The following is a 15,439-nucleotide window of genomic DNA, read 5'->3' as shown; positions in this document are numbered from 1 at the left end:
ATTAGTCTCATTTGATTCCCACGATAACTGTGGGAGGCAGGTGCTATTATTATGCCCATTTTACAGATGGAAAACTGAGGTAGACAGCGCTTAAGTGACTTGCTCAGGGTCACACAAGCTAAGAAATGTCTGAGGCTGGATTTGAACTCAGGTCTTCCTGAATCTAGACCCAATGCTCTATGCACTGCGCCACCTAGCTGCCCCATAGATTTACTTCCACTAGTTTTGGGGTCAGAGGTTCTGGGCTCAAATTCCAGCTCTGTCACTTCATATATGACCTTGAGTAAGACCCTTCCCTTTTCTGGGCCTCAGTTTCCTCATCTGTAAAATGAGAGATCATGGATTTAGAGCCTGAAGGGACTCTAGAGGTCATTCTGACCGGGTGCTCTCGTCTGATCTGGGCTGCGTCATCCTGGACAAGTCACTTATGCTCTCAGTGGTCCCAGAGAAGGCACTGACCTGCTTTGATAGAAGGAATTTCCTAATGTGGAAATTCAAATCAAAGGCTTTGTCCCTGTTCCTTAGTCTGAATACCACATGTTACAAATGAGAAACTGAGGCCCAGAGAAGGGAGAGGACCAGCTCAAGGTCACACAGTAAGTAATGGAGGTGAAATCTGAACCCGGGTCTTCTGATTCCTCATCTGGCCTTCATTCTATTCACACCATTGATCCTAGGTCTAAAGTCACTCCCTGCCCTCCATCCGATGATCCCATCATTCATCTGAAACTATGGATTCCAGCAGGGCAAAAAAGGTTAGCGCTGCTCCTTTTCAATGAATAATTGGACCTTTCCTCCCTTTCCTGGTTCTCTGGGCTGAGATCACTTGCCCAGATCCCCCAGTCAGCTACCAGCAACTTATTTATAGAGCATGATTTTGTTATTTAATAATAATATTAATAAAAAAAGACAGACAGTTCTAACCCAGTTCCCTTTCTGTTCTCGTTCAGGAAAACGTAGAAGCTGTGGTGTCAGGCCCTTACCTTCTGCTTCCTCCCCCAGCACCATCACTTCTGCTTTGGTGGCTCATGGCGTGTGTCCACCTAAGCCAGACGTGTCCTTTAGACTCCGAGAGCCAGCTTCCTCATCTTGGCCTGAGATCATGTCCTCTCGCATCTCTCTCGTCATGGGAGAGCTTCATATTCCAGAAGTTTCACCAGCTGCCAGATCAACAGTGGGGGGCAGGCAGAGTTTACAGAAAGTTCTCCTGGTTTCCCTGGGGTAAGACACAGCCAGAAGGATTCTAGGTCAGACGCAAGGAAGAACTTTCTGATCGTGAACTTGGAAAAGCAAACACGGCTTCCCTAGGTGGTACAGGAAATTTCTTTGTTGGGGATTTCTCTGTTCCTATCTCTATCTGTCTCTTTTCCTCCCTTTCCTCTTCTTTCTTTCCTTTCTTGCTTGAAATGCATTGATCTAATTTGTTTTGATCACAGTAGACACTTTCTCCCACCGCCCTCTCCCCCTGCACACACACACAAAGTACACGTGGGGATATTTAGCTGGGAGAGGAGAATGCTCCGGGGGAACATGGTAGTTGTCTTCAAGTTCTTGAAAGGCTGTCATGTAGAGGAGAGATTAGCTTCCTTCTGCTTGGCTCCACAGGGCGTAAGTAGGAGTGATGGGTGGTAGATGCAGAGAGGCAGATTTCAGGCAAATGTAAGGACAGACTTCCAAACAACTGGAGCTGTTCCAAAGCAGAAGGACCTTTCTTGGGAGGTGGTGGGTTTCCCCTCCCTGGAGGTCTTCAAACAAAGGCTGGGCAATGACTCGTTGGCTGTGTAGTAGAGGGAATCTTTTTTTAGACGTAGGTTACACTAGATGGCCTTGGAGGTCCCTTCTGACTCTGAGATTCTGTTGTTGTAGAGGATTTTGTGCAGTGTGCATGTTGTGGCTTTATCTTCCAGAGCCAGGCTGTTCTATCTGCCTTTCAGGGTTGGAGAACCCTGGAGAGTCTCCTTGTTTCTGCCATAAGTTTGAGCCCCCACCAGCTCTGTTCCCTGCATTGTCAGGAACCAGTGACCAGGAGCCCCATTCCATTTAGTTACTTAACATTTATTAATTTTTACAGTGATCTTACTTTGAAGATATAGCCAGAAGAAAGTACACTTTCCCTACTATCTCGAGGGTATGCTCTCCCTGGTACCGCCTCAGTCTCTAGGGGAGTAGGGTCAAAACTTAGCTCAGTTCATGTTCATATGTGGCATGGTTGCTGGGTTAGTCCCTCCATTGGGTTGGGGCCCCAGGGCCAGCCCAGAAGATCCTGTCATTGATACTGCAAAACCTGGCCTGGATTCTGACTCCCAGATTCCTGTAGCTCTATCTCCAGACTTTTGAAAGTCCCAAGGTTTGCTTTCCTCCCTTCACCTAGAATGGAAAAGACCATGGCCCAAGGCTCATTTCTCAGGGGCTATATGGCCTTGGAGGGGGAGAAGGCCTTAAGGTCTTTGCCCTTACAATATTGGTCTCTTACATGTTGACATGAGCCAAGGAATCACTGAATAAAGGGAAATGATAGCTAAAGATAACTCAGGTCTTTTTGAAGATGCTAGCAATTCTAGCTCCATAGTCAACCATATGGCTAACCAACCTGGAACCAGTTACTGAATGTTTACAAATGCTCCACAGTCTCTCCATGGTATTTCTTTGCACAATGTCACGATTCTCCTGGAAGAAAGCTTGCTAGTGGTCTCCACATGGAGAAATTGTATTGGACAGGCAAACTGATGGGGTCTGCAAACACGCCCGACCCCCATTACACTTGAAAATTGTCAAGCCAGGGACAACTAGGTGGAGCATTAGATGGAGCTTCTGGCCTTGGAGTCAGAAGGAACTGAGTTCAAATCCAGCCTCAGACACTTGAAACTTACTAGCTGTGTGACCCTGGGCAAGTCACTTAACCCCGATTGCCTCACCAAAAAAAAAAAAAAAAAAAAAGAGAGACAGAGAGAAAAGAAAATAGTCAAGCCAAACTGGCTACAGGTCAATGGCCCATTCCACTTTCTACCTTTGTAGCAGATTGCTCATTAGCACAAGGGAAGGATATGTTTTTCTTGGAGATCTTAGAGAGCAGTGGAGAAACCACTCCACCATCAACAACAGTTACCAGAAGCCAAACCAGGATTCAACCTAGGTCTTCTGACCCCTAATCCAGGGTGTTTTCCCTCAATTGTTTTTTACATTAGGGCTAAGGGGCCTAGGAATTTAAGAGAATCAGTGTCAAAATTAAAAGAGATTTGTGAAGCACCTACCATGTGCTTGGTGTTGAGGGAAGCACAAATGAGGGAGGCATGTCTTGGCACACAAAATGGCAGCACATGACGCGTGCATTAGTCACAGGCTGTGAGAGATCTGTCTGTAGAGAGGTCCTGTGGTTCAGTGGACAGAGTGCTAGAGTTGAAATTGGGAAGACCTATGTTCTAATCTTGACTCTGATCTTTACTAATTGGGTTAATGTGGGCAAGCCATTGGACTTCTCTGGCCTTGAGTTTCCCAGTCTATAAAATGGGGATGACAATGATGCCTACAGTACCAACCTTATACAGTTGTTGTGGAGATCAAATGATCTACTTTTAAAGTTCACAAAGTGTTATGTAAATATCAGTTATTGGGGGGTGGGGCAGCTAGGTGGCACAGTGGATAGAGCACCGGCCCTGAAGTCAGAAGGATCTGAGTTCAAATCTAGCCTCAGATACATAATACTCACTAGCTGTGTGACTCTGGGCAAGTTATTTAACCCAAATTGCCTCACAAAAAAAAAATCTGAGGAAGGGAGAGTCATGCAGGATGGCAGGTAGTAGTGTCACCTAAGACTGGAAAGGTAGAGTGTGATCAAATTGTGGAGAGCCTTGAATGCCAGGGTAGGAACACATATTATAGTTGGAAGAGATGTACTCTGAAAACCATCAAGCTCAACTTATTTATTTCACAGATGAAGAAAATGAGGCCCAGAGAGATGCACTTACTTGCCCATAGTCATACTGCTAGTGAATATTCAGACTTTGAACCCACATCCTCTGATTTCAAATTTGGCATTCATTCAGTGCATGGTGGTGGTGGTGGTGGTGGGTGCCTTGTAAGGACTGATCTGAAAAGTAAACTTGGAGCTAGTTGACTTCCTCTCCTGCAAGATGGAAAACATCAGAGCATCACTCTGCCTCACAGGGGTAGTTGGGAAGAAAGTGCTCTGCAAACCATAGCACCCCAAGAAGTGTGAACTCACCCAGTCTCGGTCCCACCAGCCAGCAGATGTGACTGGAGACGCCCAGCTCTATTGAGTAAAAAGGTCCATTTACACTCAGCCACTTTTCTGACCACAGTCACTCTTCAAGAACACTGTGGCTCTCTCCAAAGGTCCATTGATGCATGGAGCCCCATCCAAACCACACTCTCTGGGGCTAGCCCCAAGTGGGCTTTGAGCTGCTTCTCATTGCAGGAGCTCCCTTCTCCACCACACAGAAATGTCCTCTGAAGTAGAAGAGCCATGTGGAGATTATGGGAAAGAAAGACTTGCTCAGAAGAAAGTAAATTGTCATGAAGTTGTTATGCTTTACATCTGTTTGTCCAGTAGAAATGGGTGGGGGGTCACCACCCTTGTGGACTGTACCAGAGTAAGGGGCAGTGCCCGTGAGTCTTTGGTATCCTGGAGCCTCAGTGGTCTCATCTGCAAAGCCGGGATGATTGTGCCCATCCTTGGAGAAGCCTAGGATCCCAGAGGCCCTGCCCCAGGACAACCCCATTGGGGCGCTCTTAGGGAAGCTGGCCTGCCCTTCACCTTGGAGAGGATTCATTTTCTAAGTTGAACATCAGAGCTGAGATTGGTCTAAGAATCTTCTCTGGCTGGGGATTCCTAGGAGGGCTCCACAGGGATGCTTTGTGCAATGAGGTCCCAAAGGCCTGGAATGATTAATAAACACTGGAGTGAGAGTGAAAGGGGACAAGAATCCCTGATTCAGAGTAGGGTAGGAACCTTAGTGACTAAAACATTATAGACTACCATAGCTAGGAAGGACCTAGAACACAGAATGTCTGAGCTGGATGGGCCTTAGAACACAGGATGTCAGAGCTGGGAGGGACAATAGAACATAGGATGTCAGAGCTGGAGGGGCCCTTAGAACATAGAATGTCAGAGTTGAGAGGGCCTTTAGAACACAGAGTGTCAGAGCTGGGAGGGTTCTTAGAACACAGGATGTCAGAGCTGAGAGGACTCAGAACACAGAATGTCTGATCTGGAGGGGGTCTTAGAACACAGACTGTCAGAACTGGGAGGGCCTTTAGAACATAGAATGTCCGAGCTGGGGGAGATCTTAGAACTCAGAATGTCAGAGCTGGGATGGCCCTTAGAACATAGAATGTCACAGCTGGGAAGGGCCTTGGAACTCAATGTAGGAGCTGGAGAGGACTTGAGAGTTGAAGTCTAGCTGTGGTCAGAAGTAGAATTCCCCTGTACCACACTGTCCTTCAAAGTTCTTGCCTTGTTTCCACTTGTGAGTGGCCTGGCCATAATGGCCCCTCCAAAAAGTGGTGAATGTGGGGAATCAGTAAGACAGATGGAAAACTCGGGAGGACTGGCTGATTTGCATCAATTCTGTTAAACTCAATAAGTGCTGTCTGAACATCTATTACGTGTTTCCTGTGGTTCTAGGCACTTTGGAGAAAATGTGAAACAAAGAGTTTGTTATGGAAGATCCTTAAACAGAACTCTGAATTCCTCCAATTATAGATAAAGCAAGTGAGGCTGTGAGGAGGGATGGGGACTTGTATAAGGTCTCAAAGTGCTAAGTGACAGAGCTGGAATCTGAATCTGGGTTCTCTAGCTCCAGAGCCAGGCTCTACCAGGTCAACGGTCCCTTCCTTCAAGGAGCTTCCACTCTAATTGGGGTGATAGTGTGTATATCCATGACACCCAGAAGAAGTACCAGGAAAGGCCTGGTTAATGGGTTGTGTTGGGAGGGCTTGGGACAGAGTGGACTAATCAGGGAAAGCATCACATAGGAGGTGGGCTTAAAGGATGGAAGACCTAAAAGTCAACCTTCTCTAAATCTTTCCAACCATATTTTACCTTTCATTGAAAATGTCCTCAATAAAGGGTAGAAAAATGATCTAGTCATCTCTCTCAGCATAGGTAATGATCATTGCTCCCATTTCCATATCATCTTAAGGTTTTCTTTCCTGATGAGGACAGTCAAGATGGTCCTGATGGGGAGAAGGTCAATACCCCAGGTACTGGGATTACGGCAAAATGGATCACAACCTCTCAATCACTTACTGTCTTTGTAAGTTACCTGGATTCAGGAAGGATAAGTGACTTACCTGTGGTCACCCACAGAGGTCAGAGGTGGAATTTGAACTCCTGTCCTTGTAACTCCAGGGGGCAGCCAGGTGGTATGCAGTAGATAGAGCACTGGGCCTGGAGTCAAAAAGACCTGAGTTCAAATCTGGATTCAGACACTTACTGGCTGAGTGACCCTGAGCAAGTCCTTTAATCTTGTTTGCCTCAGTTTCCTCAACTATAAAATGGGCTGGAGAAGGAAATAGCAAACCACTCCAGTACCTTTGCCAAGAAAATCCCAATGGGACTAGGAAGAGTTAGACATGACTGAGAAATGACTGAACAGTAATAGTCTCATGACTCCAAATCTGACAAAAGTCTATACCACTGTACCTCTCAAGAGATTTTAGGAAAATTAGTATTATTCCTATTTTACAGATAAGCAAACTGAGGCTCTGAGATATTAAGTGATTTGCTTCCTGCCACACAGCTCGTGACTGTCCGAGGCAGGATTCAAACCCCAGTCTTCTGAGTCAGTCAGTAGTCAATAAAGCATGTCTTAAAGCACCTACCGTGTGCTAAGCTCTGAGTCTCAGTGCTCTACACTGTCTCCTCTGGCTGCTCAGGTATTGATTCTCTTTGTAAAAGCCTCCCGTTTTTATCACCAAACAAGCCCCAAGAACAGTAAGCACAGTAACCACAGTAATGTAGATCAAAACAACCCTGAAAATATTGGGACTCTGTTTAGATGTCATAACCAGTCTGGGTTCCAAAGGCCTCTGGCGGTTTCACACGCTTCTTCCTCTTGGCGGAGAGGTGGGGGACCACAGGTATGGAACATGGCATACATATTTAGATGCAGACCCTGTGTCAGTTGGCTTTTGGTTAAAACTTTTTGTTGTTTCAAGGGAGGGTTCTATGGGGGGAGTTATTTGGGAAGTGGAACAATGAAAGGTATCAGTAAAATAAATGAGATTTTTTTTAAGAGCAGGCGGCAGGAGAATTCATTTCAATTAATCAACAAGCAATTATTAAGCATCTAGTGTATGCCAGATAGTAGGCTAGACACTGGAGATGTGACAAAATGGTCCCTGCTCTTAAAATCTAGCTAGGGGAGACCAATATGTACAGATGTAGATGTCTGCCAAAGAGATGACGAAGTAATTTGTGGGGCAAAGTACCAGCAGCCCGGGGTGGGGGGAGGCACAGATCAAAAAGGTGTTATGCTTAGAGACTTTGGGGAATTTCCCCTTGGGTGAGAGCTGGGACTCTGGGTGAGACATCTATCCATCTATCTATAAATTGATCGATCGATTGGTCTATCTGTTTATCAATGTAGATATATTGATATCAATATTGATATGGTTATAGATACATCTATAATGATGTTGATATAACTATATCAGTCTATCTATATCTATCTGTCCATCTCTCCATACATCCATCTATCTAATTATAACCTGATATCCCTTCTCTTTGAGAAAGGCAGAGTGACTAAGCTTCTGGTCCCAAGCTTCTGCTTTCCCTCCTGGCAGATATCGAAGTATCCCTTGGAGAGGGGGGGAAGACTTTAGAGGTAGCAACGCTATTTCCTGTGAGCCATATCTAGACGGACCTATAACCTATAACCATAACCCACACAACCTATGTGGACAACACATAGATTGCCTAAATGGGCAACCTATACCTTACACAGATAAATGTGATCATTGTGAAAAGAAAGTGTGATAAAAATGACTAGCATGTTGAATGTATGGAGTAGTAGAAAGTAGCAGGAGATTGGATAGGAGAGCTGGGAATACTACCTAGAGAAGGTAGCATTGGAGCTGACCTTGAAAGTTGGGTAGGATGTTAGCCAACAGAAAATGGTGGGGAGGACACTCTAGGCATGAAGGAAAATGTAGAGGCAGTAAAATGGGGAACATATTCAGAGAATGGTGAGTGATACTGTTTGGCTGGAAGGAGAAGTATATGAGATAAGGGTAGATGAACTGGAGTCAGATTATAGAGGGCCTTGAATGCCAAGATATTAGACTATGATTTTATTGAGAGCAAGGACTGTGTCTTATCTCAATTCTGTCCTTCCCCAGTACAGAATATAGGTTTTTCTACTGAGTATAGGCACAATTTTTTTCAAAGAACTGAATGAATAAACAGATGAATGAATGAGAAGTTTGGTGTTTATTGCAGGATTTTGTAATAGCAAGAAAGAATTTGGAATAAAAGGATCCAGGTTTGAATCTTGACTCTGCTCTCTATGATCTGTGGGGGTCTTGGGCAAGTCATAACCTCTCTAGGTCTCAATTTCCTCATCTGTTAAATGAATGGATTGGGTTAGATGGTTTTCAGTTATACATCCTATGCTCTTTCAATTTCTAAGGCTCCTTCCATAGGTAAATCCCGACTTTCTCAGATTCTCACCCAAGCTTCTACTTCCCTGTTTGGGGCCCTTCTCTTGGTTTCAATCAGTGCCATGGGAGGATGATGACCTGACATCTGTGTTGGCCTTCCCTTCCTCAGTCTCTGGCTCTCTGGGGTACTTCCCAGAAACAGGAACCCATCCAACATCCACAGCTAACCATCAAACCCTATGGGGAGAGATTTGGGTTCGGGCTGTTGTGAAAACAATTTTCTCAGATCAGGATTCATATAAGACAATTCCACAGGATTCAAATTATTTTAATGAGCTGGATCAAGCTTCAAAGGGTTCTAACTTAATAAGATGAGGGGCTGAGGCTCTAGGGAGCTTAATTAGATTCCTTGCCTCTCTTCTCCTCTAAGTTTTATTGTAGGAAAGCCTGGGTTGCTTCAGTAGAGCTGTGCCTGGGTGCCATGTCAAGGACTTGAAAGGCCTGTACTGGCCAAGGGAAAGCCATTCATCTGACTTGGGCCTGACAACTGGGATCCTATTCTCAGCAGGAGAGGCTGCTAATGGAGAAAGTCAACAGGACTGAGGGTAGAGGGTGGGACGGGGGTGGAGAAGCAGAGAGACAGCTGGAGAAGCAGAGAGACTGCTGGAAGTACTGGTGGTCCACCCTCCCCACCCCATCTTCCTTCTTTCTTTGACTATAAAGAATGCTCAAGATGGAGGATCTAAGGGGCTTGGAAATGAGTGGAGAGAGAGACAGAGAGAGACAGACAGAATGAGAGAGGAGAGAGAGGAGAGACAGAGAGAGACAGAGAGAAATGGAGATAGAGACAGAGACAGAGAGAGAGAAAGAGAGACAGAGAGACAGAAAGAGACACAGAGAGAGACAGAGATAGAGACAGAGAGACAAAGACAGAGAGAGACACACAGAGAGAGGGGGGAGAGAGACAGAGAGAGAGAGACAGAGACAGAGACAGAGACAGAGAGAGAACCCTTGATTTGGGAGGGGGAAGATCTCAGTCCTAGGCCAGATATACAATCATTGGGTTGAAAGTGGTTCAGCTGATATTTTGGAAAGAGGGCTAGACTTGGAGGCAGGAGATTGACCCTGGGAAAATTTCCTCACTTCTCTGGGACTCAGTTTTCTCATCTGTAAAATGAGGAGGATGAAAATCACTCACCTTCAGCCAGAGGTGATGAACTGAAAATTCAGAGAGAGATACAGATATTCATTCAGTCATGGTCAACGTGCAAATTTGTTTTGCTGGACTTTGATGGTAGCTTCCTTCCTTTCTCCCTCTGGCCTTCCCTCCCTCCCTCCCTTCCTCCCTCCCTCCTTCTTTCCTTCCTTCTTTCCTTCCTTCCTTCCTTCCTTCCTTCCTTCTTTCTTTCTTTCTTTTTCTTCCTTCCTTTCTCCCTTTCTTTTTTTCTTTCCAGTTGGAAGCCAGGGGTGGAGAGGACAGATTTTAAATGCATGTAAAAATAAATTTATTTTTAAAAATAAACCTAAAGTATAAAGAAAAGTAAGAAGATTGGACTCAATGCCCTGTAAGGTCCTTCTGGCTCCAAATCTGTGATTCTGTTTAATAAAGGTAAGCTATTAAATCACTTCATCTCTCTGAGCCTTGGTTACCTAACCTGTAAAGTGGGCAAAATCTGTAAACTTACTCTACCTCCTGTGGACCAGGTACTGTGCTAAGAGCTGGGTATAAGGAAAGAAACACAAAACAGTCCCTGCCCTCAAAGAGCTTCTATACTATTGGAGGAGAAAACAGCCACGTCAACAAGTAAATACAAAATAAATACCTCCGCTCTTTCCACCTCCAATCTATCTTTTGCCAGGAAATTCCCTAGTGTAGCAGATATGATCATAGGACTAAGGAATCAAAGATTCAGAGCTGGAAAGGACCTTAAAGATCATGCCATTTATCCCCTCAAAAACTTTCAGTGGCTCCCTATCGCCCACCACATAAAGCCTTAGCCGAGCATTCAAGATACACTATGCTCTGGCCACATACACCTATTCAGGTTTTCACACCGTTTTCCCTTTGTGGGCCCCAGGTGCTAATCACTTTGGGCTACTCGCTGATATCTGAACATCCACCTTTGAACCTGTGGTCACAACATCATTTCCATAAAGAATGCCTGCTCCATTCTCTATCTGTCAGAAATCCTCCCCATTCCTTAAGGGATTTCAAGGAATACTGCCTCCGGGAAGGCTTTTCTAATCTCCCAAGCCAGCAATGGTCTTTATTTATTTGCTGTTCTACAATTTGTACCATTCACTGGACACTTTTTACTTGGTGTTTGAGAGAAAGACCTGTAGAGTTGAAAGGGCCCTGGACTTGGAGGTAGAAAATGTGAGTGTGAACCCTCTTTTTAGGCCTCAAGGCCCTTCATAAAATGAAGAGGAGAAACAAGATCATCTCTAAGACCTCTCTCAGCTCTGACATCCTCGGTTCTAAGGTCCCTTCCAGCATTAAATCCTTTGTTCTCAGGTATCTTCCACTTCTGACATTCAGAATTCTGAAGCTCTTTATACCTTTGACATTCTATGCTGCAAGAACTCTTCCAGGTCTAATATTCTATGTTCTAAGAATTATACCAGATCTAATATTCTGTGTTCTAAGAACACTTCCAGGTCAAACATTTTCTGTTCTAAGAAACCTTAAGGTCTAACATTCTGGGTTCTAAGAACTCTTCCACATCTAACATTCTGTGTTCTAAGCATTCTTCGATGTCTAACATACTGTGTTCTAAAAACTCTTCCAGGTCTAACATTCTGTGTTCTAAGAACTCTTCCATGTCTAACATTCTGTGTCCTAGGAACGCTTAAGTTCTAACATACTGTATTCTAAGAACTCTTCCAGGTCTAACATTCTGTGTTCTTAGAACACTTCCTGTTCTAACATTCTGTGTTCTAAGAACTCTTCCAGCTCTAACATTCTGTGTTCTTAGAACACTTCCTGTTCTAACATTCTGTGTTCTTAGAATTCTTCTAGATATAACATTCTGTGTTCTTAGAACACTTCCTGTTCTAACATTCTGTGATCTTAAAACCTTTCCAGGTCTAGCATTCTGTGTTCTTAGAACACTTCCTGTTCTAACATTCTGTGTTCTAAGAACTCTTTCACGTCTAACATTCTGTGTTCTAAGAACTCTTCCAAGTCTACCATTCTGTTTTCTAAGAACTCTTCCAGATCTCACATTCTGTGTTCTAAGAACTCTTCCAGCTCTAACCTTCTGTGTTCTAAGAACTCTTCCAGATCTCACATTCAGTATTCTAAGAACTCTTCCAGGTCTAACATTTTGTGTTATAAAGGTCCCTCCTTATTCTTACATTCTTTCCTATGATTTCACTAAGCTACGACTTTTCATGTTTCACGTTCTCTTCCACCTAACATTTGGTGATCTGAAGCTGTTTGTAATTCTGATATTCGAGGTTCTAAGAACTCTTCCAGGTCTAACATTCAGTGTTCTAAGAACTCTTCCAGCGCTAACATTCTGTGTTCTTAGAACTCTTCCAGATGTAACATTCTGTGTTCTAAGAACTATTCCAAGTCTAACATTCTGTGTTCTAAGGACAGTTGAAAGTCTAACATTATGTGTTCTAAGAACTCTTGTACCTCTAACATTCTGTGTTCCAGGAACTCTTCCAGGTCTAACATTCTGTGTTCTAAGGACTCTTGAAAGTATAACATTCTGTGTTCTAAGATTTCTTGAAAGTCTAACATTCTGTGTTCTAAGAACTCTTTTACGTCTAACATTCTGTGTTCTAAGACGTCTTCCAGGTCAAACATTCTGTGTTCTAAGAACTCTTCCAGCTCTAACATTCTGTGTTCTAAGAACTCTTCCATGTCTAAAATTCTGTGTTCTCAGAACTCTTCCAGATCTACCATTCTGTGTTCTAAGAACTCTTCCAGCTCTAACATTCTGTGTTCTTAGAACATTTCCAGGTCTAACATGCTGTGTTCTAAGAACTCTTCCATCTCTAACATTCTGTGTTCTTAGAACACTTCCTGTTCTAACAATCTGTGTTCTTAGAACTCTTCCAGCTCTAACCTTCTGTGTTCTAAGAACACTTCCATGTCTACCAGTCTGTTTTCTAAGAACTCTTCCAAGTCAAATTTTCTGTGTTCTCAGAACTCTTCCAGGTCTAACATTCTGTGTTCTAAGAACTCTTCCAGGTCTAACATTTTGTATTATAAATGTCCCTCCTAATTCTCACATTCTTTCCTAACATATGACTAAGCTAAGTCTTTTCATGTTTCACGTTCTCTTCCACCTAACATTCTGTGATCAGAAGCTCTTTGTAATTCTGATATTCGATGTTCTAAGAACTTTCCCAGGTTTAACATTCTTTGTTCTAACAAGTCTTCCAGGTCTAACATTCTGTGTTCTAAGGACAGTTGAAAGTCTAACATTCTGAGTTCTAAGAACTCTTGAAAGCCTAACATTCTGTGTTCTAAGAACTCTTGTATGTCTAACATTCTGTGTTCCAAGAACTCTTCCAGGTATAACATTCTGTGTTCTAAGGACTCTTGGAAGTCTATCATTCTGTGTTCTAAGAACTCTTGAAACTCTAACACACTGTGTTCTAAGAACTCTTTTACATCTAACATTCTGTGTTCTGAGAACTATTCCAGATCTAACATTCTGTGTTCTGAGACCTCTTCCAGGTCAAACATTCTGTTTTCTGAGATCTCTTCCAGCTCTAACATTCTGTGTTCTAAGAACTCTTCCATGTCTAACTTTCTGTGTTCTAAGAACACTTCCACGTCTACCATTCTGTTTTCTAAGAAATCTTCCAAGTCAAACATTCTGGGATCTAAGAACTCTTCCAGTTCTAACGTTCTGTGTTCTAAGAATTCTTCCAGGTATAACATTTTGTGCTGTAAAGGTCGCTCCTAATTCTTACATTCTTTCCTAAGATTTCACTAAGCTAAGTCTTTTCATGTTCCACGTTCTCTTCAAGCTAACATTCTGTTAATTGAAGCACTTTGTAATTCTGACATTCGATGTTCTAAGAACTCTTCCAGGTCTAACATTCTGTGTTCTGAGAACTCTTCCAGATCTAACATTCTGTGTTCTGAGGACTCTTGAAAGTCTAACATTCTGTGTTCTAAGAACTCTTGTAGGTCTAACATTCTCTGTTCTAAGAAGTCTTCCAGGTGAAATATTCTGTGTTCTAAGAACTTTTCCAGGTCAAACATTCTGTGTTTTAAGAACTCTTCCAGGTCTAACATTCTGTGTTCTAAGAACTCTTCCAGGTGAAATATTCTGTTTTCTAAGAACACTTCCTGTTCTAACATTCTGTGTTCTCAGAACTCTTCCAGCTCCAACATTCTGTGTTCTTAGAACACTTCCTGTTGTAACATTCTGTGTTCTCAGAACTCTTCAAGGTCAAACATTCTGTTTTCTAAGAACTCTTCCAGGTCTAACATTCTGTCTTCTAAGAACACTTCGAGGCCTAACATTGTGTGTTCTGAGAAATCTTGCAGGTGTAACATTCTGTGTTCTGAGAACACTTCCAGATCTAACATTCTGTGTTCTGAGAACTCTTCCAGGACAAACATTCTGTTTTCTGAGAACTATTCCAGCTCTAACATTCTGTTTTCTAAGAACTCTTCCACGTCTAACTTTCTGTGTTCTAAGAACACTTCCACTTCTACCATTCTGTGTTCTAAGAAATCATCAAGGTCAAACGTTCTGTGTTCTAAGAACTCTTCCAGTTCTAACGTTTTTTGTTCTAAGGACTCTTCCAGGTTTAACATTTTGTGTTATAAAGGTCCCGCCATATTCTTATATTCTTTCCTAAGATTTCACTAAGCTAAGACTTTTCAGGTTCCACGTTCTCTTCCAGCTAACATTCTGTTATCTAAAGCACTTTGTAATTCTCATATTCGATGTTCTAAGAACTCTTCCAGGTATAACATTCTGTGTTCTGAGAACTCTTCCAGGTCTAACATTCTGTGTTCTAAGAACTCTTCCAGGTCAAATATTCTGTGTTCTAAGAACACTTCCTGTTCTTACATTCTGTATTCTAAGAACTCTTCCAGCTCTAACATTCTGTGTTCTTAGAACACTTCCTGTTCTAACATTCTGTGTTCTTAGAACTCTTCCAGCTCTAACATTATGTGTTCTTAGAACGCTACCTGTTCTAACATTCTGTGTTCATAGAACTCTTCCTGCTCTAACCTTCTGTGTTCTAAGAACACTTCCAGATCTAACATTCTGTGTTCTAAGAACTCTTCCAGGTCAAATATTCTGTAATCTAAGAACTCTTACTGTTCGAACATTCTCTGTTCTAAGAACTCCGCCAGCTCTAACATTCTGTGTTCTTAGAACTCTTCCAGCTCTAACATTGTGTTTTCTTAGAACACTCATTGTTGTAACATTCTGTGTTCTCAGAACTCTTCGAGGTCTAATATTCTGTGTTCTAAGAACTCTTCCAGCTCTAACATTTGGTGTTCTTAGAACACTTCCAGGTCTAACATGCTGTGTTCTAAGTACTCTTCCAGCTCTAACATTCTGTGTTCTTAGAACACTTAATTTTCTAACATTCTCTGTTCTTAGAACTCTTCCAGCTCTAACATTCTGTGTTCTTAGAAGTCTTCTAGATGTAACATTCTGTGTTCTAAGAACTCTTCAAGGTCAAACATTCTGTTTTCTAAAAACTCTTTCTGTTCTAACATTCTGTGTTCTAAGAACTATTTCAGGTCTAACATTCTGTGTTCTAAGGACAGTTGAAAGTCTAACATTCTGTGTTCTAATAACTCTTGAAAGTCTAACGTTCTGTG

Source organism: Vombatus ursinus, unplaced genomic scaffold (genome assembly GCF_900497805.2).
Source record: "Vombatus ursinus unplaced genomic scaffold, bare-nosed wombat genome assembly UNPS02014777.1, whole genome shotgun sequence".
Lineage (NCBI taxonomy): Eukaryota > Metazoa > Chordata > Mammalia > Diprotodontia > Vombatidae > Vombatus > Vombatus ursinus.
The sequence above is the reverse complement of the archived record's forward strand: the minus strand, read 5'-3'. Positions refer to the sequence as shown.